We start from the raw sequence: 27165 nt of genomic DNA, 5'->3' as shown, positions 1-27165 counted from the left end.
GTGTTCCTTAACTCCTGTTAATGGGAATATCTCCTGTTAATGGGTCATTAGAGCTCACCAATGACATCACACATGACATCACCCCAGTGTGAGATGCTCCACCCAGGGAGGAGGAGCCAAACCATTTCCACCCAGATAAAAAGGAGCCACAAGTGTCCCCAGACATCCAGTGTTCCCACAGGACTCCCAAAGGAAGACTGGACCCATCTCTGGACCCTTTTTCTCCACAGGACCATCTCTGCTCCCAACAGGACCACATCTGCCCCTCCAGCAGGGCTGACTTTGGACTGTTCCAACACCCCGACCAACAGGGCGTCAGGGTGTATTCCTGACTCTCTCAGGGTTTTCTAGGATTTCTTGTTTGTTTGCTTGTTTATTCTTCTGCACTACAACATTTGTATTTTTAATATCTCTAGTAAAGAACTGCTATACCTATTCCCAAAATCTTTGCGTGACAGCCTTTTAATTGCAAATTTATAACAATTTGGAAAAGAAGAGGAGGGAGGCTTACATTCCAAGGGAAAGTCCAGTCTTCCCTGGCAGATACCTGTCTATCTAAACCAAGACACACTCCCAGAAGTGCAGAGGGAAGCCTGAACCGAGGGAAAGGGAAGGGAGAAGTGGGGAGCCCATCCAGCCAAGTTGCCAAGGCAACCCCAGGCAGCTGATGCTGGGTTGGGAATTCAGGAATTCGGCAGCAGGGTCAGGGAAGAGCTGCAGGCTGCGGGGCAGCAGAGCCCTGGCTGAGCCAGGCCGAGCTCCTCCAGCTCCCAGCTCTCCCAAAGGAACTGCAAATGGAAGAAAAACAGGGAATTTGAGATGTTTTCTACCCCGAGGGGGTTTTGTAGGATCCCAGAATGGTTCAGGCTGGAAAAGACATTTGAGATCATCCAAATTTGAGAGCATTTGAGAGCATCAAGCAGCAGCACAGTCACCTTTAAACCCTTTATACCAGGAGCCACTTCCACCCAGGTTTCACAGTCCCCACCTCCAATTCCAAGGCTGCTTTCCAGAATTTCCTTTTTCCCCTCAGACACTCCTTTCCTCTATTCCTAACGCTGGAAAACATGGAAGATGTCACTTTTCCAATGAAGATTTTAGCCCAGTCCTAAGCCTGTTTTCAGGGATGAGAGGATGGGAATCACTTGATGGGGATTGATCAAACACTGCCATTAAATGCTCTTTTATTCCTTCCCAAAACTCTGCAGTAGGAGAGGTCTGAATGCTCCTTGTGTCAAACACTGTTCCAAAAGGGTTTGATGGTCCTTATGGATTTCATTGAGCTCCAGATGTTCCCGGGATTATTTCTAACTAAAAACATTGGGGAAACACAGATCCAAACCCCGATTCTCCAATATTTATTACACCAGCCTGACCCAGCAGCAGCCTGGGATTCACAGGGTGCGATGAAATCCTCGCTAAATCATCGCCTCATGGAGAAAATTGCTTGTTTAATTTAATGTTTCTCTTTCAGCTGCTTCTGCAGAGACATGCTAATTTAGCAGCTTAATTTGTTATCAGGAAGAACATTATCCCAGACACGAGTTCTCCCCGAGTCACTTCCAAGTGAGACTAAAGGCTCACGCAGGCGAGGCAGAGGCACAAATTGCCTCCTCCATCAGGGAATGCTGGGGAATCATGGCCCAGCCCCTGACCCTGCAGCAGCAGAGCTGAGAACCATGCTCCTGGCTGCTGGTTTGGGCAAAAAACCCTGAGAGTTCAGGGACAAAACAGCAGCTTTTTGCTGGAGATGGAGCACGGCAGAGGGAGAACAAGGACAGGGCTTGGTTCAGGTGATGCTGGTCCCAACAGTTGTTCTGGGTGAGGGCAGGAACATCCCCGTGTGGACGGGTGAATAAAATCCTCAGAGATCTGCTCAGGCGTGGGATAAAACCCGCAAGGAGCTCCAGAGATTCTCTGTTGTTCTGTACCTGGGAATTCTGTACGGCTCAGGATTGCAAATCTGAGTGTTCCCAATCCAACCTGAGTGTTCCCCACCAAACCTGAGTGTTCCCCATCCAACCTGAGTGTTCCCAATTTGACCTGGGTGTTCTCAATCCAACTTGAGTGTTCCCAATCAAACCTGAGTGTTCCTCATCCAACCTGACTGTTCCCCATCCAACCTGAGTGTTCCAAATAAAACCTGGGTGTTCCCAGTCAAACATGGACATTCCCAATCCAGCCTGGATGTTCCAAATCAAACCTGAATGTTCCCAATCCAATCTGAGTGTTCCCAATCCAACCTGAGTGTTCCCAATCCAACCTGAGTGTTCCCAGCCCGCCCTGCCGACCCAGAGCCCTTTGGGCACAGAGTGGGAGCAAAGCTGAGCCCAAGGGCCTTGAGCCAGTTCGTGCACAGTGAGGGGGTGTCCCCAACCCCAGAGGCAGCAGGAGCTGCTGCTGCTCCTTTCCCATGGACCATTTGTTATTTAGATCATGCTCTGACCGTGTATGGACTCCGCATTAGGGCTAAATCCCGTCCTAATCACCCTGTGCCACCTTCCCTCAGCTGCTGTGCCACAGCCCCATCCCAGCCCTGCTCAGAGGCTTTGGAGAGTCCCCCCGGGGTTTTCCCTGTCCCCAGTCTCACACTCTGTCCCTCAGATCAGTTCTGGTTCTCCCAGGAGAGCAGCTGGTCCTGCAGGGGGGTGAGGAGTGGGATGATGTCCTTGTAGAGATGGTCACAAGGCACAGAATAACACGGTATCAAGTTTTCAGAAGGCTCAAGAGGCTCTTTATTATGGCCCCATGCTGTACTTTACACAGTTTTTACAAACCTTGAGGGCAGGTTCTGGTTGGTCAGCAGCTTTCTGGTTAATTGTTCTATTGGTTGCTAAAAGGTATTTTACTCGTCTATCAAATCTATCCATTCGCAAATTGTTCATTTATTTTCTTTGATGATTCTCATGGCACAAATCCCTTGTTATTTCAGGTGCACTGGTTTTTCACCTTTAAAATAGATTGTTGTGTTGAAGGAACTTCTCAAAGCAGCTTCCTCTGGGAACTCAGATTGCTTGTTCGGCGCACTTAGAAGAAATGACAGGCTGGATTTTGACCCTGTTCCTACAGGATCAGCCACTGATGAGGATGAGGAAGGGTCTGTGATCCCAGCAGCACCCAAATTCCCAAAGCTGCCTGCTAAAGGATCAAAATGAGCACTTTGAATTTGGGAAGCTTCTTCTGTGACCCCGCTGAGCTCTTTTCAGAACTTTCTCCATCCCATCCCCAGCAGAGGACAGCTGATTGACTCCAGTCCCAGGAGCTGGTCTGAGGCACATTGTCTGCACAGCCCGTGGATATTAACAAATGATCCGTATTTCATCAACCTGGCAACAAAGGGATGCTAATTCAGCTCTGATCACACCCAGATCTCTCCATCAGGGAGCTGCCAGCTCATCGCCAGCTTGGTCGAGTCACGGAACTGAGAGTCCTTTGTGTTCTTGGAACGGGATTTATGCAGAGCATGAACCTCACAATAGAATCCACATGAAAGAGAAACCAGAGAGGGGATGTTCTGCTGCTTCAGTGCAGGGAAAAATCTCTGTAAGCTTGGCAACATCAGTGGAAATCTGATCTCCACTTCAGTGTTGGGCAGCAGCTCCTGTCCCACTGCACACCTCCAGGAATGGGGATCCAAACCTCCCTGGGCACTGCCAAGGCCTGAGCTCCCTTTCCCTGGGGAAATTCCTGCTGCTGCCCACCCTGAGCCTGCCCTGGCCCAGCCTGAGGCCGTTCCCTCTGCTCCTGTCCCTGTGCCCTGGGAGCACAGCCCGACCTGTCCCCTCCTGGCAGGGACTTGTGCAGAGCCACCAGGTCCCCCCTGAGCTCCTTTGCTCCGGGCTCAGCCCCTTCCCAGCTCCATCAGGAATTCTCCAGCCCCTTCCCAGCTCCCTCAGGAATTCTCCAACCCTTTCCCAGCTCTCTCACCCACAGGATTTATTCCTCTCCCTTTGGGCTCTAAGGACACCTCAGGCACGGAGAGGAATAATAAAAATGCCCCCCAACCTGAATTCAGATGATTTTTGTTGCAGTCCCCCCCTCCTCAGCCGAGCTCCCTCCCTGCCCTCACCCAGCTGGAGTTGTTCATTCCTTCATTTCTTACCATTTTTATCGCTGTGCTTAATCTGTAGAATTGGAACATTTTTTTAAAACACATCCTCTGGAATTTCCCAATCTCCCAGGACTGGTTTCATCCCTCTCCACTGACAAATCCAGAGGGTCTGGCTGAACCACAGGCAGAGCCTGACACACCAGAGGAGGGAACCATTCCCAGAACATCCCAGTGTTATAAATCCATATTATAAAATTGGCTTTTAGCAAATATTAAAATTTTTGTAATAATTGTACTGTATTATCTTTTATTAATAGAGTTATAAAGGCGATTAATGTATTTTCTGATTGTAACATAGTGTTAATAATAAAAAGACTAGTTTTTTTTTTTTTCTCTTTGTAATATCTAAACTGACCAAACCAGAAGATACAGAGAGAGAAGATCCTTCTACATCCCTGAAATTGATAAGATCGAGACAGAGGTGACACATGAGAGAGTTCATGGATCTTCTGGTATCAGAAATATTACCAAGCACCAGCCAGGACTTTTATCTAATAAAATGCTAATTCAGTACAATGGGGCAAGTTTTGAAGAAAAGGGGGGCCAAAAACCCAAAAGGACATCTGGACTCAAGAGAATGTTTGAAAAAAAATGCATGTGTAAAAGGTTAATCCTTAAAAACAAGGATTTTGAAGGAGTGAGAGTGCTTTTCTGGTGAGGCACCTTCAGCCGAGGTACCCTTGCTTTTCTGTCTCCTAAATTGTCTATTTTTTATTTTTTTATTAAACTTATAAATGTTTCTAAGAGACTGAAACTCGTTTTTCTCACCAGGCAAAGGCTGATGGAGAGAACCATTCCCAGAACATCCCAGTCCAAGGCTGCTGTGCATTCCCTGCTCCTGGTTTTCAGCAGGGGCAGGGCACTGCTGATGCTCTGCTCCTCAAAGATAAGCTGAGGCAGACAATTTATTGCTGCCACTTCCAGTTCTGGTCCCTGGCAGGTGCTTGGATTGTGGTAATGGGAAGAATTCTATTCTTTTCATAGGAGAGATCTGGAAAAAATCACAGATTTCCTGGTTTATGCCTGCTCAGAGTTGAATGAAGGCTGTGGCCTGGGAAAATCCTGGGGAATGAAGTTAATTCTCCTGCTGCTTCTCTGGGAGGTGGGAAGGCAAGAAATGGGAATTCTTTTGAGGATCAGTTTTTATTCAAAGGGTTGTAACTGAGTCTTGTGTGAAGGAGCTTCTGCTGAGCTGCACCAAAAGAGTGCTGGAGTACAATTTGGGTTATATTTGATACAATTTGGGTTATATCTGGTACAATTCAGGCTGTATCTGGTACAATTTGGGTTGTCTCTAGTACAATTTGGATTATATTTGGGTATAATTTGGGTTATATCTGGTAAATTTGGGGTTTATTTGGTACAATTTGGGGTTTATTTGGTACAATTTGGTTTATATTTGGGCACAATTTCAGTTTTATTTGCATACAAACTGGGTTATATTTGAGCACAATTTGGATTATATTAGACACAATTTGGGGTAATTTGGCTTGTATTTGGGCACAATTTTCCTTATATTTGGGCACAGTTTGGGTTGTATTTGGATTATATTCAGGTTGTATTTGGGTTTTATTTGGGTACAGTTTGGGTTTTATTTGGATTTTATTTGGGCACAATTTGGGTTTTATTTGGGAACAGTTTGGGTTTTATTTGGATTTTATTTGGGCACAATTTGGGTTGTTTCTTTGGGAGTTTTTACTTGTTTCCAGAAGCCCCCAAACCCCCTGACGGGCACTGCCACCCTGGATCCCAGGGAACAGCAGGAGGGAACTCAAGGAAAAAGCAGGATTTTTATTTTCCCAGGATTTCTGCATCGCTCTCCCCTGAAGAGGAGAAGATCACGAGGTGATAAAATCAAAGGGAACGGCTGATTTAACTTGGATCTTTTCCATGGAATCCAGCCCAGCCCTGCCCTGGGTGAGGAGCTTCTCCATGTGTGGGTTTTCCACGGACCACGAGCTCTGCTGGAGCTCCCAGCATGGACCTGACTTACTTGAGAGGAGGAATGGAGCACAGGAATCGATTTTCCGTACCTGAAAATTCAGGGCAGTGCTTGGGAAAGCACGAGGACGGATTGCTGGGATGAAAACCCACCATTACCCAGCATCAAACAGGAGTTCAGCGCTCAGACTTTGTTATCACCACCATTTAAATAGTTTTTATGACGTCCAGGAGTGGGTGTGGGACAAGACTAAAGGTTCTGACGATTTGCCAGTGGTTTGCCAACTATTTCCATGAGGTTGGTGTTGAAATTCAGCCTTTTTCCCAGTGTAGGTGAGGCTTTTTTCAGGACAGGTCGCCCCCAACAGACAGTTAATTAATTGGAAGTTGCTTTTCCAGAGGTTCTCTCCTGAGGATTCTCCCAGGAGCCAAATTCCAAAGGTGAGTCCTGGAGCATCTCCTCTCATCTCCTCAGGCAAACTGAGAGCAGAGGATTCAGCATTCCCAGCATTTTGAATCCCTGTCCTGAGAGTGCCTCTGACACCAGGCACCTGGAAAAGCCCTCGGAGATGAGATTGTGAAAAACGGTGTTCACTTTCTTAAAAAAATTTATAAGTTTAATAAAAAAAAAAAAAAAATAGACAATGAGGAGACAGAAAAGCAAAAGTTTTTCGGCTGAGGGTGCCTGGCATAAAACCAGCCAGCAGCACACCTCTTACTCTTCCAGATTCTATTTTTAAGGATCTCTGTGTTGCATATTCAATAGATCCCAACGCATGATTCAAACATTCTCTTTGGCTTTGATAATTTCAATTCTCCCCCAATCATTTTATCTGGGAGATCCATCTGTGGGTGGCTCCATTCTGTCTGGTGACATGGGTCTCATAAATTCTTCTCCTGAGGTTTTTGGTTCTCTTCATTTGGATAAGAAACAGCAGTTTTTATGCAGGGATGTGGGGTGACACTCCACACCTTCTGGTTTGGTCAGTTTAGATATCACAAAGAGAAAAAAAAACCTTGGTCTTTTTACTGTTAACACCATGTTACAATCAGAAAATATACATTTATCACCTTTCTAAACTTTATTAATAAAAGATAACACAGTACAATTATACCTATAGAATTCATTTTAATATTTGCGAAAAGCCAACTTTGTAATTTGCATTTATAACAAGATGGAATCAGAACAATTGGGATTTTAGGTCAGGTTTTGGCACCGAAGGGTCCTGGAGCACATTTTGCTCCTCACCCATATAAAGGTGGTTTTGTGTTTGTCTTTATTCCCTTCTCCTCTGTGCATCCCTTCACATCCAGGAGGAAATCCTCAGCCTCCTTTATCCCGACCCTTTTGGTTCCCAGGACATTCCCGGTATCAGGAGGACCCGAGGTGTTGTCATTTAATTTATTTTGACGATCATTAGGGAATGTCTGTGTTTGGGGGAATGAAGGAGCAGCCATCTGGGCGCTGCTGGGCTGAGTGACACCCTGAGAAATCCTCTGGGAATGAGGGAAAAGGGATATTTCTGTTGATTTCTGGCTTTGATCCGCACAAACTCAGCCAATGTTTTCCTTGGCAAACGGGTGTTTGTCGACAGAACAGACAGGAGGGAAAATACTGCTCTTGGTTTGTGCTGAGCCACGGAATTCAGGGAATCCTGGAACGGTGTGGGTTGGAAAGGACCCCAAATCCCATCCAGTCCCCCTGGGACACCTTCCACTGCCCCAAGCCCTGTCCAGCCTGGCCTGGGACACCGCCAGGGATGAGGAATTTTCCCCCTGCTCTGCTCTCTCCTAATTTCTCCATTCAATAATCCCAGCCTTTGCAATTTCTCCTAAAAGTCTGAACTGGGATGAGTGGTGAGGTTTGAAGCCGTGTCTGCCACGGAGAACTCTGAGTCCAGCTGCATTTCTAGCATTTAATAGGGATTAATATCATTATTAACCCATTTTTGTGTTGATTTGGTGATGGACTGAGAGCCATGGATAACCACTGAAAAAAGGGGTTTGATTTATGGATAAACTTGGATATGGATACACCTTGTTTTATGGATAACCACTGAAAAAAGTGGTTATATAATAATATAATATAATCATAATAATATAATAAATAATATCTGGTACAAATATATAAATTACAAATATCTGGTACAAATACCTGAAGTACAAATGGAGGATGAGTTCCTTATGACCAACGACAGCAGGCTTCAAATTTTAACATTTAAAATGATTTATTCTAAAGTTATTATAATTATTATAAAATTAAACAGCTGATGTTTGGCTTCGATGAGGTCATGGAAGTGTTGGGACTTTAGGAATTTAATTGTTACAGGTCTGGGAAAAAAGAAACTGCTCCTGAGTGTGGCTGTGGAAGGTTTATAAAGACATTTATGAGGAAATGGAGTAAGAAAATTCACTGAAGCAGCTTTTCCAGTGGGGTTCACCCCCAGGGAGTGAGCATTGGCTCTGGCATGGAAAAGCTGAGGTGCTGGAAGGAAGTTTCAGGGAAAGCCAATGGAATGTTTCAGGCACTGCTCCTCCATCCAGGGGCTGGGACTTCTGCTCCTGCATTAATTATAACCATGACAATCCACAGCTCCTGCTCACCCAAAAGACAAATCCTGCTGCTTTGAGGGAGTGACAGCTTTCTAATGGCTGAAGCAGTGAAGGATCCAGGTGTGGAAGTGTTTGAGCACTGGAAATCCGTGACTCCCAGCTGGTGGCAGGGATAATTCCAGCCTGGATGGAGCAGGAGTGGCTGCCTTTGGAGAATGGCTCTCACAGGGGCTGTGGGACAGCAGCTGAGCTCTAATTAATATTCTTTCAATTACAGGACATTTCACTGTCCTATTTGTCCAGTATTCCTGAGGAGCTGGGTGTGACCATGATGGAGAGGGAAGGGAGGGATGTGGGAGTGCAGCTCCCAAAAGCTGCAAAGACAACTTCAATTCCTCCATGCATTATTCAGCCCTTTGCTTTTCCACGTGGAGACAGCAATCACAGCTCTGCCATCGCTTCTGTGCAGAAAACACAGAGTTATTAACATTTTATTGGGATTTCAGTTCAGTTTTGTTCATGCTCCTGGATGGGAGCTCAGCCTGGCGTCGGTGCCCAGCTGGGGTTGGATGTTCCTTTGGGAAGTTTCTGTGCAGGTGAGTGTTACAGGAGCTGTGGTGCTGCAGGGCTTGGACCCTTTCACAGAATTCCTGAATCCCTGAGTGGGAAAAGCCCTCCCAGAGTCCCCCTGTGCCTGTCCCCACCTTGTCACACAGAGCTCTGAGTGCTACCTGAAACTTCTCTTTCCTGCTGTTTCCCCGCTCTGTGGGAGAGTGGCACAGAATTCTGGAATTATTTGTGATGGAAAATCCCTCCCAGCCCATGGAGCTGTGCCCCAACCCCACCCTGTCCCCAGCCCAGAGGTCTCAGTGCCACCTCCAGGGATTCCTGGGACACTCCAGGGATGGGATCCAAACCTCCCTGGGCACTGCCAAGGCCTGAGCTCCCTTTCCCTGGGGAAATTCCTGCTGCTGCCCACCCTGAGCCTGCCCTGGCCCAGCCTGAGGCTGTTCCCTCTGCTCCTGTCCCTGTGCCCTGGGAGCACAGCCCGACCTGTCCCCTCCTGGCAGGGACTTGTGCAGAGCCACCAGGTCCCCCCTGAGCTCCTTTGCTCCAGGCTCAGCCCCTTCCCAGCTCCGTCAGGGATTCTCCAGCCCCTTCCCAGCTCCCTCAGGGATTCCCACAGGACTGACTCTCCAGGAGTGCAGCAGGAGCAGAGCTGGGGTTGCCACTGCTCTGGTGTTTGAGCTCACATAACACCCAGGCTTGCTGAAATTCAAAAAGGAAATCCCAAAAGGGATAGAAGTCGATTTTTCCCAGGATGCTGGAGGGGATCTGTGCCGCCCCCTGTCCCTTTGGAGCTGCACTGCTGACACTTGGATTATTTGTGTCTCTGTGTGTGTGACTTGTGGATGTCCCCTCATGCTGCCACCACTGCCAGCCCAAGGTGGGCACAGCAATCCTTTTGGGATAACTTTTGAGATAACTTTTGGGATAACAGCCATTTCCCTGGACAGGCTCCTCCTGAATAAGGATTTCTTCCCGTTCTTCCATTTGGGATGCAAGGACAGGTTGTCATTGGGCTTGGAGCAGCCTGGGACAGTGGGAGGTGTCCCTGCCATGGCAGGGGTGGCACTGGGGGGGATTTAAGGTCCCTTTCTATCCCAAACCATTCCAGGATTCTCTGATCCTGTGAGATAAAAGGAGCTTTTAATCAAAGCTGGGAAGGCAAACAACACTCTCAGTTTTTGTGATTAGGGAGCTCCTTCCCTTCTGTGTGTCTGTGAGATACAGGACACCACGGGGCAGCCCTGAACTGAATAACTTGGCAAAAGCAGCTGCGTTTTGATAAAAAAAAAAAAAAAAACTAATAATTCTGAGCCATAAATAAATCAAAAACCCGTGTCCACAGCTCTTGCTACTTGGAAATCACAGCTGACAAAGGAAATAAAAGCTCGATGGTGACAGATAAGTGTGAGAGAAAGCTCTTTTCACTCGATCTGCTCCAGCAGTCATTAAATAACGCTGTGCTGACAGGTCGGGAAAAACAACCACCAGGTTTTTATTCACTGGCTCCTGAGCAGGATCAGGCCCAGCACAGGAATTTAATACAATAATTCTGCACAGAATCCTTCATTAATATCCCTCCTCTGGCATTATTTGGGTTTTGTTGGCCAGTTCACAAAATCCAACCCTCCCTGTCCATCTCCTCCATCCAATGGGAATTTCCTCCCCAATGAAAATCGATCCAGTTTGATTTAAATCAGGATCAAACCACCACAGCTCTGGTGACCCTTCATTCCAGCTGCTCTTTTCCAGCCCTAGGATTCCACAGTTTTGAGTTTATTTGTTGGAAAGCTGAGTTTTCCAGCCCTGAGGGATGAACCAAACCCAGATTTCCCAGAGGAATGAGCCAGAATCTCTCCTCTCCATCTAATGGGAATCCTTCTGCCATCATCACTTGTGCTGCAATGAGCAAAATGCTCCTCCTCTGCTGGGATTTATAATTATTGTTAAATACGGTCAAATTATGCCAGGAAACATGGAGCAGTCAGCAACAAAGAAAAGCAGTTTGCTTAATTAAATGTGGGATTTTTCTGTTGTTGTTGTTTTTATTTGGTTTTTTTTTTTTTTTAATGTAATTTAAATATATCTGTCTACTGTGTTGATTTTTTTTTTTTATTAGGAGAGGAAAAAGGGGCTTAAAATGTCCAGGTTGTTCCAGCTATTCCCCCTGCCAAAAAAAAAAAAAAAAAAAAAAAAAAAAAAAAAAAAAAATTAGGATTTGATTCTCTGCATGCCCAGGTTGAGTTGAGGGTGAGGTGACCTTTGAGCTTTTATTGAGGACATGATAATTCCTGGCTCCAAAGCTCCACATTCCTGCCTGCTTAACTGTTCTGTGGAAATTGTTAATGGGAATTGTGCAATCCAGGGAAATGGTTATTACAACCTGTGCAATCCAGGGAATTTATACATGGAGCCTGTGCAATCCAGGACACTGGAAATGGAACCTGTGGAAGGCAGGAAATTTTTAATGGAACCTGTGCAATTGTGAATAGAACCTGTGCAATCCAGGGAAATTTTTAATGGAACCCATGTAATTGTGACTGAAACCTGTGCAATCCATGGAAATTTTTTATGGAACCTATGCAATTGTGACTAGAACTTGTGCAATCCAGAAAAATTTTTAATGGAACCCGTGCAATTGTGAATGGAACCTGTGCAATCCAGGGAAATTTTTAATGGAGCCTGTGCAATCCTGGGAATATTTTAAACAGATCCTGTGCAATCCAGGGAATATTCTTCATGGCAGGGGCTGCCAGGCTTTGGATCAGAGTGCAGCACCCCTGGAAGTGCCCAGGGAATGTGTGGACAGGGCACTGGGGGCCGTGGCTGGTTGCTGACCGTGGTGATGGTCGGACTGGATGACCTCAGAGAGCTTTTTCCAAGCTCTTCTGGGATTCTGGGGTCCCTCTGCTGAAATGCCAGCACTCTCCCAGCAGAGCTGAAGCAGTTTGATGTGTGCTGTGCAGGGCAGGACATCTGGGCAGCATTTTTGGCATTCCCAGGGGCTGTAGGAGCTCTGTGGTTTAACCCCAGACAGGGAAGTCTTGTTCTCTTCATAAACACAATTTCCAGCCATGAACTCCTGCTATTCCATGCTGAGATGTCTCCATGAATCCACGAGAGATGAAAGGACATCCAGAGTCTCTTTAATCTCTTTAATGGCACAAGGGGCTCCACGTCTCAGGAGACATTTTAGAACGTTTATGGAAACAATTCCTAAAATTAAATCCCATTAGTTCTGAATTGGCCCTTGACATTTGTCACGCTGAGAACTCCTCCGAGCTGGGGGCACACCCTGAATCTGAATGATGTTTGATGGCTTTTCTCCCTGATGTCTGTTATTCCTCCTCTTACAAGTGGCCCTGACCTGGCAGGGTTGTGTTTTCATCTGGGAGGCAATCTTCGCTCTGGGATGCAATTTTGAACCTGTCTTTTGCAGCCATTTCCCCACCATCACCCCTATCATTGGCACCCCTGTCATCACACTTTCTGTGTGCTCAACAATCAGCTCCAACACAACAATTTAATGATGGCAGCAGAATCACAGATTTTGATTTCAGCGGCTGCCCACACGTGTGAAGGGAGGGCTGCCCTGGGGTGTTTAACACATCCCAAAGTGTCTGAGCCGTCTGCTGGGCTCTCACCCCCAGCACCAAACTTTTATGGAGGTTTTCTTTTCAGGAGGTCTCCTTTCTCCAGGCAAAGAGAATTCAGGCAGTTATAACCAAGCTGCCCTGGGCTGGGGTGTTGAAGTTTGGAACAGGACAAATGTCCCCCCCTGAGCAGCTGGGAGACATCAGTGTGCTCTGAGGCTGTGGGATCAGGATGAGAATTTCTCAAAACCACACCAAGATTTGTCAGAGAGCTGGGAATGAGGATTGGAGAAGGGTTTGTGTACCCAGAGCTGGCACAAGGTGCCCAGAGCAGCCCCTGGATCCCTGGCAGTGCCCAAGGCCAGGCTGGACACTGGGGTTGGAGCACCTGGGACAGTGGGAGGTGTCCCTGCCATGGCAGGGGTGGGAATGGGGGGATTTAGGATCTCTCCAACCCATTCCACGACTCCCTGATTGTCTGACCCTCTCTGTGCTGAGGTCAGCTCTGTCATTCCCTGGATCCTCCTTCCAGCCCTCCTGGCAGAGTTTGTCCCCTCGGCCCCCTCCTGTCCCTGCTGAGCCAGAGCTGCTGGGACGTGGCTGATTGAAGATCATTACACACAACATAAAAGTCTGGGTTTTCTTGCAGAATCAAACCAGAAAATGTGTCTGATCTCCCACTCCTGCAGCCTCCTCCGGGTCAGGGCTCAGCTCAGAGCTTTCTGTGGAGATTTTCCTGTGATCCCAGGATCCTTCTCTCTTTTTTTTTTTTTCTTTTCTTTTTTTTTCTTTTTTGTTTCTTTCCTGTCTCCAACTTCAAACCCAGCAGCTTGCACATGTCCTTTCCACATGCCTTTGTTTTTTGGGGTAAGTCTGTTTATCTGCAGACTGCAAAACATGATTAGCACCACTGTCCTGCTCCATAATGGAACATAATGAATCAAACCCACTGATTTAAGGGCAAGACAACGAGAATTTCTGGGAGGAGGAAGGTTTTTTTTCAGTGGGTTAGGGAAAAAGAAGGCTGGGAAAGAATAAAGAGGATAAATCGTGGTAGATAAATTCAGATGAAAAAGATCAGCTATTATGCAAAACTCTCCTGGTGTACATCATAAACGTTTGCTTTTTTATGGAGTCCCCACCACTGCAAATGCACTGCTGGCTATGAGAACATTTTAATAAAGGCCATTAAAACTCATTTCTCTGATATATATTCTAAATGGGAAAAAAAAAATCCGGAAATCATTTATAATGCTTATTACCACTGCTGGGACAATCCTTAAAGGTCTCTGGCAGGGAGTTCTACTTTGGGAGGCTTTTATTGGGGGGAAAAAAACCCAAACAACGTTCCCTGGAGCCTTTTGTGGGGGTTTGAGCTGGGCTGGGGGGGTTGAACAGGCTGGGAATTGGGGACTCCAATATTCACTGGAATATTCACCCTCAGCAATGTTCAGCATGTCCTGGCTCTGCAAAGCTCCAGGAGCAGCCAGTGGGACACAGAGAGGAGGAGAAAGTGGGATAACCTGGAGAATATAGGTCACAGTCCTATATGGGTTATAGTAACACAGAATGTAGTCCCTAACTTCCCACGGGATGTCAGTGGAGGGCATTTCACCCACAGCTTCCTGGGTATTGTCTGTTAATTACTGCTAATTAATGGAGGGGCAGCTTTGCCTTGGAGAGAGCAAACCCTTGCTGAGGAGCAGAGGAATCCCCCAGGAGCTCCCGTGGAGGGCACTGGTCACTCCCTCAGCCTGCTGCCACCACTGCCAGATGGATTTTATTCCAAATATTGATCTTGTCTGGGTGGGAATGCCGGGATTGCCTGTGCCACAAAGCCCTGGAGAGGTGCAGCAGGATGGGATGGGGCTTGGAGCTAATTAGGGTCACACAAGGAGCAGTTTAATTCCAGGCTCCAAGATCCCTGAGATGTAGAGGCTGTCCATCCCAGGGATGCTGGAGGGCACAGCAGCTGCTTTGGGGACACACCCTGGGCTCTTCCAGGCACCGTGGGAAAGAGAAAATGCAAAAACTCCCATTGCAGTGCAGATGGAGGGCTAGAGGTAAAGAGATCCAAGGATGAGGATGTAGAACAATAAGACTGTGGTTTTGTGCTGTGCAGAGTTAGGCTTTAACAAGTAGAAAAATATGTTTATAAATATGTTTATGAATAGAAAAATATCTCTGCTGACCTGCTCAGAACTCAGGGATGCAGGTGATAAAAGAGGGAATGATGCTCCCGGAGCTCACAGTGCTGAAACCCCATTTTAAACACCATTATCTTTGGGTTTACTGCTCCAAGATCATTCCAGCCAGTCTCAGATCTTTACAGCCAAGTGGGGAAATAAACTGTGGGAATAGAAGAGTGGAGGGAACATTCAACAGGGCTTTGGAAGGATGGGCTTGGGCAGGCCTGGCTTCCTCTGCACTGTCCAGGCACCATAAATCACAGCCCACATTCCCCCAAAAATACCCTCTAAATGTGGCACAAATAAAGCCAGGCTGGCATTTATGAGATTTCTTTTGCTGAGGGAGGGAGGGAGGAATGAAACCACGCTCTGAAAACTCTTAATGAGCTTCAGAATTAGCAGCAGATAACGAGGCAGGGGTTTACCTCCTCCCCAGGAGGTGTTTGGCAGTAGCAGGACCCCACTGATGAGCCCATTTGAAGGGAAGTTTTGCCCTACCTGGAGACTCCAGTGCCCGGGTTTTATCCCTGCCAATAACAAGGGACTCACCTGGAAAGCTTCTGTGTGGCTGAGCAAAAAGGAAAAGAGAGTTTGTGCAAAAGAAAAAAGCTCCTCTGGTGCAGGAAGGGGCTGAGGATCAGGAGTCTGATCCCTGCTGGTCTCTCCTGCTCTTCTCCACTGAGATGTTCCTGGGAACTTTGTAAAACTTTGTAATCAAGAAGTCTTAAATTTATTATTTTTTTTAATATTCCACGTTTAAAATGTCTTCCTGTTGCACTAAGGGATGATGTGTTATGTAATTTGGGACTCATTTTTGGGCTGATCAGGGTTAGTTTAGCAGTAACTAGCTTTAGGACTGACATTTTAGGACTTCTGTTTTAGGACCACCTTCAGGACTATTTCAGTCTTTGTTTCAGAATACCTTTGGAGGAGACGGAGTTTCACCTAGTGAGACTTTCAGGATGATCTTGGAGGCCTTTTCCAGCCTTCCTGATCCAGGACTCTGGACCAAAGGACACAGTGGCCTTTTTCCAAGGGTGGCTTTCAGCCCCAGTTTAAGACTTTTTGGACCTCTTTGTCCTTGGGATGTTTACAGGGATTTTTTTTCCCCCTCTCCTTCTCTGACTTGTTCATTTGAGAATTTTTGGGATGTTTCCCTCCAGTTTTCCTGTTCCAGCCAAAGCTTTAATTCCATTTATGTTATCTCCTGCTCTCAGTTCCTGGGACAGCTTCCATGGCCAAGGGCTGCACCTGCTTTTTATTGACTGCCCATGACAGAGCCCCACTGCTCCAGGCAGAATTTCCATCCTTCCAGAGAGTGAGTTCAGTCGTGCAGGGAAATATCAACACATGGATCAGACCCAGGGACGTCAATGGGATGGAAAAACTCCACGGGCAGTTTCCAGGGAAAATGGATGAGCCTCCCTGCTGCACCTGCCTGCTGGGCAGCTCTTGATGGAGGGATGAGCAGAATCCCTTCCCACAGGAGAGGCTTCTCTGGTGTCTTGAGTTATGTAACCAAAAAATCAAACCAAACCAAACCAAACCAAACGCCCCCATAAAAAACAAAACAAAACAAAACAAACACTAAAAAAAACAAACCAAACAAAACCAAAAAGTTTATTCTAGTCCATCTGTTGAAATGGGGTTGGGGAGATTTTTTCTTAATCTGTTGTAACTCCAGAGGGGAAAGCGTGACTGCCTTTCTGATAACAATCCAGCTGTTAAAAATGGGTGGGGCATTCTTTCTTATCTCTGTTCACCCTCCCACTACCCCCATGGGGATATCTCCTGTTAATGGGCCATTAAATCTCACCAATGACATCACACATTACATCACCCCAGTGTGAGATGCTCCACCCAGGGAGGAGGAGCCAAACCATTTCCACCCAGATAAAAAGGAGCCACAAGTGTCCCCAGACATCCAGTGTTCCCACGGGACTCCCAAAGGAAGACTGGACCCATCTCTGGACCCTTTGGCTCCACAGGACCATCTCTGCTCCCAACAGCAACACATCTGCCACTCCAGGAGGGCTGACTTTGGCCTGTTCCACCACCCCGACCAACAGGGAGTCAGGGTGTATTCCTGACTCTGTCAGTGGTATTTTGTATTATAGTGTTTATTTTATTTTACTTCTTTTATTATTATTGTTATTAAATTGTACTTCTGACTTGGAGCCTGTCACTGGTTTTGCTTTCAAACTCCTACACCTGGGGATTATTGCAGCCCTGGACAGGAACTCACCCGTCTGTGAGTCAGGGGGAGCAGGAGCACCACAACACAGCAGCAGCTCTGCTCCTGCAGGCCCTGAGCACAAACGGATGGGGGGAGCCAGGCTCATTCCTTATCCAATCCTGCTTTTTTGCCTTGACAGGTCCAGCCAGGAGGGAATCCATCCCAGATGGATTTGTGGAACAACACAGACAAGAGAAACACGGCTGAAAATCTGCTTTATAGAGCTGCTGGGGTCCTCAGCTCTTCAGGGCTTGACTTTACTGAAGTGGCACAAATATCCAGCATTTCTCCCTCCTAATCCTTCAGGATTTTATATTGAGATCTTTGGTTTGCACCATTTCTGGGGGTTTTATTTCATTTTCCAGCTAGAAAAGGCTAATTGTGCTTAAAAAATCAAACAGCGTGGGACAAAACATCCATTGGACAAATCATCCAGTAGATAAATCATCCATTGGACAAATCAGCAATCAGACAAATCATCCATTGGACATATCATCCCCCAGGTGGGCTGGAATTGCTGTGTCCCTTCTGGGCCTCTGGGATTCCCCTCTGGCCATCCCTACCTGTGCTCCCAACGCCTCCTGGGCATGGAACCTCCCATGCTGGGAAGAATCCTCACCCTCAAGGAATATTTTGGCAGGATTATAAGCACAGCACTGGGATGAATCCCAGTGTTTTAGGGATATGTGGGAAAGGGCTGCAAAGAAAGGCACAAAAGGAAATTCCTGCAGGTTCTCTCTGTTGGAAATGTCCTTCCCTAACTTCCCTGCCTCCCATGTCTATGAATTTCCTGAAGCTGCTCCACTTTCCTCTGATTCCTGGCTCTGCACCAGAGCAGGAATTTTGCTGCTGGGTGTCATCTGCAGATCAGGGCCCTCCAGAGGTACCCCAGCCTCGGGAAGGCTGGGCTGGGAGGGAGTTTTTGAATTGCAAAGGCAAGCCCTTGAAGGTCAAACTCCCATTTGTCCCTGCACCCTTGCTGCTGGTCCATCCATTTCCACACCGGCTCTGAGTGGCAAAGTGAGCTGTAATTACAGAGGATTATGGCACAATAACTCCCCTACAAGACAGCTGAAGACAGGCACAGGGCTAATCCATCCCAAAGCAATATCCCAGCACAGCCTGGAGCTGGGCCAGCCTGGAAGCCAGGAGCAGCCTCCCTGACACTGATGAATGGGTTTGGCTGTGATGGATGGGGAGCAGAGTCTCCTTTCTCCTCCCCGGCCACTCCAGCCTGGCCATTGTCCTGCTGGGAGGAAGGGAGAGCTGGGAAAGGACACCCCAGCACCTCTGGAGGTTGTTTGCCAACAAGTGGTGACAGAAAACTGCATCTCTGTGGTTTGAGCTGAGCCTGGAGCTCAGCCCGGGCTGGAGGCAGGGATTGGATCCCCCGTGAGCCAAATTCACACTGGGCAGGGCTGAGACTGTGGGGACTGGGGTGAGACAGCAGGGAACAGCCTCAGATGGCACCAGGGCAGGCTCAGGGTGGGCAGCAGCAGGAATTTCCCCAGGGAAAGGGAGCTCAGGCCTTGGCAGTGCCCAGGGAGGTTTGGATCCCCATCCCTGGAGTGTCCCAGGAATTCCTGGGGTGGCACTGAGAGCTCTGGGCTGGGGACAGGGTGGGGATGGGGCACAGGGTGGATTCCATGGGCTGGGAGGGATTTTCCAGCCTCAGTGACACTGGGATTCCTTCTGGCCTAGGGGAGGATCAGCTCCCAGCCCCATGGACATCAGCGGGGTCAGGCAGCCGGAGCTGCAGGACACACTGGGAAGAGTTCTGCAGCATTATTATTATTACTATTATTGGTGTTATTTTTACTACTATTATTATTATCACCACCATTATTATTATTATTATTATAATCATCATTGTTATAATTATAATTTAATAATAATAAGAAGAAGAAGAAGAATAGTACCTGTGTCAGACATGCACACCAGCTCTGTCCTGCTCCTGTCCCCCAGCTCCTTACAGAACAGCACTGACTGGAAAAACGCAGCAATTTGGGGCAATTGAGGGCTCAGGCCAAGCCTCAGGGGTGGGAGGGGACAGGGGACACGGGCAGGGACATTCCAGCCCTGCAGCGATGGCTCTAATGGCTCTTTGTCTCCCCCACAGGGAATTGTCCCTTTTCCAGCGTGTCAGACCATCCAATCCACCCCCCAGCAGCGCTGGGATTGCTCAGGTACTTCCAGAATAAGTGGATATTGCTGTTATATTTCTGTCTGCTGGATCAGCCCGAGTGACAGGCAAACAGAAAATCCATTAGAAAATTTATCTGTGCGCTGCTGTTGGGAAGGGGGAAGAAAGCCCAGGCTGATGTTGAGAGCCAAGGAGGGAGATGTTCAGGATAATCTCCCAGGATACCAGCTCCGGGCTCGGGTCTGCCCTGCACACAAAAGGGAATATTCCCTCTGCAAAACCAGGGAATGATTCTGTCCCAAAGGGAAGGATTTCTTCATAACTCCATAAATCCAGGGAGGGGAGAGGCTGCAGCAAATATTGAAAGGTCCAAGCAGACAGTGTTGGGTTGTAATTCTTAATTAGGAAGGAGAGCAGGACATGAGTGTTACAGCCACGGCTCGTTTTAGAGAGGTGGGAGAGGAGGGGGTGTAAGACACTGATTTAAAAGGATTTCCACCCCACACAGGGGCTGCAAATCACATCTGCCACTGCCAGAGCAGCCGTGGAGATGCTCCAAGGGCTGGAGCCAGGCTGGGAGAGCTGGGAATGTTCACCTGGAGAGGAGAAGCTCCAGGGAGAGCTCAGAGCCCCTGGCAGGACCTGAAGGAGCTCCAGGAGAGCTGGAGAGGGACTGGGGACAAGGGCTGGAGGGACAGGACACAGGGAATGGCTTCCCAGTGCCAGAGGGCAGGGCTGGATGGGATTTTGGGCAGGAATTGTTCCCTGGCAGGGTGGGGATGGAATTCCCAGAGCAGCTGTGGCTGCCCCTGGATCCCTGGCAGTGCCCAAGGCCAGGCTGGACACTGGAGCTGAAGCAGCCTGGCATCTCCTCTCTGCTCTCTGTTCCACACCTGCAGCTTTTTCACTGGCAAAAGGAATTGATTGTGGGGCAGAAGAACGTTATAAATCAAGCTGTGTTTCTGTTCCAGTGACAAAGGGAGAGCACGCTTTCTATATGCTAAATATATTCATGGCTTATATTATAGCACCATTGCTGAAATGGATGATATTTATCAGTGGGCGAAAACAAATTGTTATATACAGGAGAAAATAATTAAAGGGGAGGGAAGAGTGATGGTGGCATCGCAGCAGTGGGGTCTGGGATGTCTGAACAGAAATATTGGTGTGATTTGGGTTGTGTGTCAAGGAGAAACAGAGAGAGGGGGGTAATTTCTGCTCCAGTTCTTACTCCAAACTCTCTTTAACCACAGTCACACACAGGCAGGAGGAAATTCCATCTCCAGCTGCCTGCCCTGCCTTGGCTGCCTCTGACTGGGAGAAGAGGAATCACTCACAGGAGAATTTCTGTTCCTCCCTCCCTGCAAACCCTGAGTGCCATCCGCACCGGGCTGCAGCTCCTGTGTCCTGGGAGAAGGGGGAGAACAGCCTGGAGCTCGTAGGGGTCACTGCAGGGAGACCCAGAGGGGCTTTTCCACTTAAACAAGCCTTTCCCAGCATTTCCCCTCCTTTCCCAGCTCACACATTCCTGGGCCAGCCCAGGGGGAGGGTCCCTGGGGGAATGCACAGCTCAGGAGCTGCCTGCCTTCCATGGAAATGGCTGGAATTCCAGCCCGTGTTCCTGCAGCTCACGGCGAGGAGAGCACATCTGGCAACATCTGGAGCGCAGGAGGTGCTGCAGCATCCCTGGAGGAGGCCAGAAGGCAGAACGTGGAATGGTTGGGGTGGGAAAGGACCTTAAATCCCAATCCCATGGGCAGGGACACCTCCCACTGTCCCAGTGTCCCACCTGGCTTTGGGCACTGCCAGGGATCCAGGGGCACCCACAGCTGGGAATGGGAATTCTGCCCTGCACCCTCTGAGTAGAGATTTTCTTCCCTAATTGAAACCTACACCCCAAAATGGGAATGCTTAGAACACATCTCTCCAGCTTTTCCAAAGTCTCCGTACTGATTTTTCACTCAGGTTCCTTTACAGATGTTGTTCTGAACAGAAAACAGCTTGTAAACAGGGGAAAAATGGAAATTTCCTCAATGCAATAGAAAGAGGAGTGATCTACAGCCCTGGATATAAAATATTCCGTGTAAAACTCCACTATTTGCAAAAGCAGATGTGGCTCCGTGTTCTACATGGAGCTCACACATTCCATTAAGGAATATAAAATGTTGGCATCAATTGCAGGGGAAGAAAGGTTTGCTTGAGTTAATAGAGCTGGGGAAACAGGTGAATGGGATTTTGCACTCGATGGAGCTGCTCTGGAGGAGAATAATTCCTGGGCACGCCGTGCAATCCATCACCAGCTCGGGGGGAGAAGGGGAATTGGGGAAAACTGCCATCCACAAGGATATTTTTTTGTTGGAGCTCAGCACAAATGGCTTTGTTGTCCCCTGACAGCAGCACAGGGGCAGCCCTGGCTCCTCAGGGGCTGGCTGGGGGCACCCAGGGATGGGCTGAGGGATGTGGGCATCTCTCACCTTCCCCAGTTGTTTGCAACTACTGTAGTTCCTCAGGCATTTGGGATTGTTCAGCCTGGAGAAAGGAAGCTTGAAGGGAACTGATTCTGCCTTTCCAGTGCTTGAGAGGGGTCTGGGAGAAGCATGGAGAGGGACTGGGGACAAGGGATGGAGGGACAGGACACAGGGAATGGCTTTAAGCTGACAGTGGGTGGAATTAGGTGGGATTTTGGGCTGGAATTGTTCCCTGGGAGGGTGGAGAGGGGCTGGGATGGAATTCCCAGAGCAGCTGTGGCTGCCCCTGGATCCCTGGCAGTGCCCAAGGCCAGGCTGGACACTGGGGTTGGAGCACCTGGGACAGTGGGAGGTGTCCCTGCCATGGCAGGGGTGACACTGGGGGATGGAATTTAAGGTCCCTCCCAACCCAAAGCATCTGGAATTCTCTGATTCACTGGTTCTATAATTTCTCTTTTTGATAAAGTCACATTTTAATTGTCCTCCTGCTGGCCAAGCCCATCTCATACAGAAATCTCCCACTCACCAGCTGCTGACCTGCTCTTATCAAACAGGAAGTCGTTATCAAGATCTCAAATTTAAGGGAAGGATAATGGGTTGGAAAGGAGATATTTATGAACTTGAATGTTTCTAGTGCAGCACTTTACACACAATTGAGAAATGATCAGCCTGACATTAAAACAAGCCTGGTATTAAGGCAAGGAAGGCAATAATTTTTAACTAATGGATTGTTCCATTTCATTTACATATCTTTTCCCAACAATTTTATGCTTAAAAAATCATTGCCCTTTTGAATTATGTGAGGCTCTTTTGACTGTGAGGCTCCAGCAATTTGCCAGCCTCATGTGTGTAATTAGTTTAATTAGCACTACAGCTTTAATGAGAGGATCAGTGTCTGCTGTGTGCTCTGTTCTTTCCTGGACAAAGTGAAAAATTGCGTTTCTTAATCAGTGGCATCTGAAGCACTCTGGGCCTTGCAAGTCTTCACACAGTGCCTGGGGACAGGGAATGTGCTTGGGGTTTTCTCCAAGTCCTTTGCTTTCAGTCCTGCCTAATTCTTTCAGTTCTGTCCAATTCCTTTTGTTCTGTTCAATTCCTTCAGTTCTGTTAAATTCCTACAGTTCAGTTCCTTCAGTTCTGTTCAATTCCTTCGGTTCTGTTCAGTTCCTTCAGTTGTGTTCAATTCCTTTGGTTCTGTTCAGTTCCTTTGGTTCTGCTCAATTCCTTCAGTTCTGTCCAATTCCTTCAGTTCTGTTCCATTCCCTCAGTTTTATTCAATTCCCTAAGTTGTGTTCAATTCCTTTGGTTCTGTTCCTTTCCTTTAGTTCAGTTCCATTCCCTCAGTTCTGTTCCATTCCTTTAGTTCAGTTCCATTCCCTCAGTTCAGTTCAATTCCCTCAGTTTTGTTCAATTCCCTCAGTTTTGTTCAATTCCCTCAGTTTTGTTCCATTCCCTCTGTTCAGTGTCATTACCAATGACCTGGGCAGGGATCCGGGGCACCTCGTGGGTCCGTGGGTGATTTCGGGGTGAGATGTGGCTCTGCCCCAGGGCAGGGAGCTCTGCAGGGCACCTGGACAGGCTGGCTCCATGGGCTGGAGGTCCCCAGGTCCTGTCCAGCCTGGCCTGGAGAGTCCTTTTCCCAGTTTGGTTGATGATGGGAAGGTTTCAATGGGGAAAAAGTCTGTGGCCAGGCAAGTTTTCAGCTGCTCTGAGCTCTGAGAATTCCTGAGTGGACAAGGCTCTCAGGCTCTGGCAGGGGCTGCCCAGGGAGGTTTGGAGTGCTGGAGATGTCCCAGGAATTCCTGGAGGTGACATTCAGTGCCCTGGGCTGGGGACAAGGTGGGGATGGGGCACAGGTTGGACTCGATGATCTTCTCCAGCCTCAGTGACTCTGGAATTCTCCATCACACTGGGTTTTGGCTCAGAGATCTGCACCTACCTGGGCTGTGCTCAGGAAATGTTCACTGACCTGAGGCTCTCAGCTGTTAAACTCCTTTCCTTTCCCGGCCTGCCCTAATTATTAACTGTCCTCCAAATAAACAGTGTTCTTTTCTCTCTGCCGTGAGCAGTGGTGCAGAATGGATGTGGGGAAGGAGGTGCAATGAATCTTCTGAAGGCAGGGAAGGATATTTCAGCAGCCTCGTGAAAGGCTGACATTGAAAACAACTGCTGGGGAACTGTCACAGCAACAATGGGAGAAGCATTAACCATTAATCAGGGTGTCATTAGCCCAGCTCATTAGCGCTGACAGGGGCTGGTCTGTGGATCATTGTTCTGTCCCACAATAGAGGAATTGGAGTGGCAGTGGAGGCTGGGACCTCCCGGCTCCATTAAAGGATCATTTTGTAAAAGGCAGGAAATTATCACAATTCTGCTGGAGTGGTTTGGATTTGTTTGTTCTGTGTCACTTGGTTATCAAAGGAGAAACACTGCACAACTTCGACAACTCAGGCACGACTTTGAGAAAAAAACCCACAATCCTCCAGAAGGACCATTGTCATTCCTAAAGAGAATTGTGCCTTTCCTTGTGCCCCAAACTCCTCTGTCCTGGGGGGCTGAGGCACCCCTGAATTCAGGCTTGCCCTTACTGCCCTTATTGAATAGAAGAACTATTTAATGTCCTTGAAATGTTCTATGAGAAACTCTTTTAAGCAATCACAACACACACATAGGTACAAAAATCAGCATTTTTCTCATTTTAGAAGCATTTTTTGGACATTGAGGGGACAGTGGGAGGTGTCCCTGCCATGGCAGGGGTGGCACTAGGGGGGATTTCAGGTCCCTCCATCCCACCCCAGGCTGGAATTCATGAATTTGAGCTGTTCTGCTCAGAGGAGCCTGGTTTTGCTCACCTTGCAAACACCACAGTGTTTTATCTGCACGCCTCGGCTGCACACATCACCCTCTGCATCGTCTGCTCCAGAAATAAACGTCTAATGGCAGGAGGAAACTGTGCCCATCCAAGCAGGCAGAGCCTGTGCCTCATCTCCCAGGAGATTTTATATATCTACCTGCAGATATTTGCAATGCAATGTTCTAAATACACATTACATGATTGGCTTTTCGCAAATATTGAAATGAATTCTGTGTGTGTGTGTTAGAAAGTCATGTTCTGTTACAAATGTACGTTATAAAGTTGGCTCTTCACAAATGTTAAGGTGAGTGCTATATGTATAATAACTTCGCTGTAAGGATATGGTTTTTGTTCCTGCTATTAACAAAACTTAAAAATAGTAATGTGATAAATATATATATGTAGAATGGTATTGTTCATTGTTATAAATTTGTACTATAAAGTTGGCTTTTCAGATATATTAAAGATCAATGTTATATGTATAATAACCCTGCTGTAAGGATACAAGTTTTCATTTCTGCTATTAGCAAAACTTAGAAATAGTAATGTGATCAATATATATATATATGTAGAATGGTATTGTTCATTGTTATAAATTTGTATTATAAAGTTGGCTTTTCACAAATACTAAAGATGAGTGCTATATGTATAATAATGCTGCTGTAAGGATACAAGTTTTCATTTCTGCTATTAGCAAAACTTAGACATGGTAGTGGGACAGCTGATAAATATAGTTATGCTTGTAATTGAACAGCCTGTTTGGTTGGGATAATGTTATAAATGAGAAGAAGATAATTAAAAACAACAGAAATTATTTAACAAATTAAAAAGACAATTTATAAAAACAATAAAAAACCAATTAAAAAGCCACAATAAAATCGGACAACATCGATGGAATGCTGGGTGTGCAGAGTGACAGTAACAAGGGTACCGTCCAACCTCGACCACACACCCTATATCCTGGTGTAAGGGTTTTTATACGGTTTATTTGTCCTGAGGCTAAGACCATTGGCAGTCCAAATATTCATGTATCTCTTTATTTCCAAGCGAGGTCTTGTCAGAGGTTCCCGTAAGTGTGAGAAGACATGATAGTCTTCCCGGATCTCGTCTTTGGGGTGCTGATTTGGTCATCCTCCAGGATCCTCTATCAAGATTGATATCAGATGTCAAGCAGCTGTTAAGTGGAGGCCCATCCTTGATGAATTTTGTGGTTTAGCGGCTTGCACCCGAGGTCTTGGAATCTCGGAGATGCTGTGGAGTAGCTTTTAATAAACCAAATCCTTGATACAGCAATTTATACATTACATTTACCACAATAACATCCAGCGAACACATGATGGGGACCTGCTGCTGACATGCCAACCACCAACACTGACCCTCTGTGGGAGTGGGGACCAAGGCCCAGGCTGGAGGTGACAACGAAGACACACACAAGAGACACACGTGCTCTAAAAAGGCAAGGAGGGCCAGGCTGAACAGTTCCTGGAATATGGAAACCAGTTTGTGGAAAAGTTTGAACATGCAACAGACTGATGTAATAGAAAATAAGTATTTAAAGGAGGTCTCTGAAGTAGCAGGTGTGCTCTTGGCTGAATGCCAAGTCACCTGGTCAAACCTTTGCTTAATTTTTTTTTTTTTTTTTTTTTTTTTTTTTTTTTTTTTTTTTTTTTTTTTTTTTTTTTTTTTACCAAGAAAGTGAACCTCATTTTTCACACCGAGCACCATTCATGTTCCAGGGCTGGCAGAACTCATCGAGTGCTCAGTGTTGTGTTGCTGCTCCTCACAGGTGTTTTAACTACATATTATATTACTGGCTTTTCACAAATATTAAAATGAACGCTGTAGGTATAATGTTAAAAAACTTTGCTGTATAAATATAGAGCTTTTTGTTATTTCTGCTATTAACAAAACTTAGGAATAGTAGTGTGATAAATATATATCTATATAGAATGCTTTTGTTCATGTAACTGACTCAGAGAACGGTGAAGACGATCAGGAAATTCCTCACATCCTTGGATGATCCCAGCTGGATGAAGATGGACACCAGAGCCTCAGGGGAGGGATTGATCAACCCTCTGATTTCAGGGAGTGTGGGGACAGCAGGATGGAGCCTCAAGGGGAAATAAAATGTTGAGCTGCAGGATGGAATTCGGGCAGGTCGGGGGTTGGAACCGAGCAAAAGAACACCTAAACTCAAAGGAATATTTGAATAATGCATGGGAATCTATGAATATGCAACAGGCTGGTGCATTTAAAGAGTGTCTTCTAATTAGTAGGTGTGCTCTTGGCTGAATGCCAAGCACCCAGCAGTGATCTTTAACCCTTTTGGCTTTTGTGCCTCTTATTGTCTTTTAAAAATTTTACCAAAAAGTGAACCTCGTTTTTCACATGAGACCCTCCCACGTGTCTGGGAGGCTCTGGAGTGGGAATTTCACTCCTGGCCTGGCTGCCCTGCCAAGAGCTGGCTCTGTGCTGCTCACAGGGAAATGGGGAAGGATGTCCAAACACCG

The 27165-nt window shown here is 47.1% G+C and overlaps 1 long non-coding RNA gene across 1 annotated transcript in view; it reads right to left on the bottom strand.

The window, feature by feature from the left end:
• Nucleotides 1–26752, bottom strand: part of LOC136363943 (uncharacterized) — a 181320-nt gene extending 154568 nt beyond the window's left edge. Inside the window, exon 1 of the long non-coding RNA XR_010744090.1 lies at nt 26271–26752. This is a non-coding gene — a long non-coding RNA (uncharacterized lncRNA). The remainder of the gene's footprint in view (nt 1–26270) is intronic.
• Between the last annotated feature and the right edge of the window lie 413 nt (nt 26753–27165).

Source organism: Sylvia atricapilla, chromosome 8 (assembly GCF_009819655.1).
Source record: "Sylvia atricapilla isolate bSylAtr1 chromosome 8, bSylAtr1.pri, whole genome shotgun sequence".
Taxonomy (NCBI): Eukaryota; Metazoa; Chordata; class Aves; order Passeriformes; family Sylviidae; genus Sylvia; species Sylvia atricapilla.
This window is presented reverse-complemented; position numbering and strand designations above follow the sequence as displayed.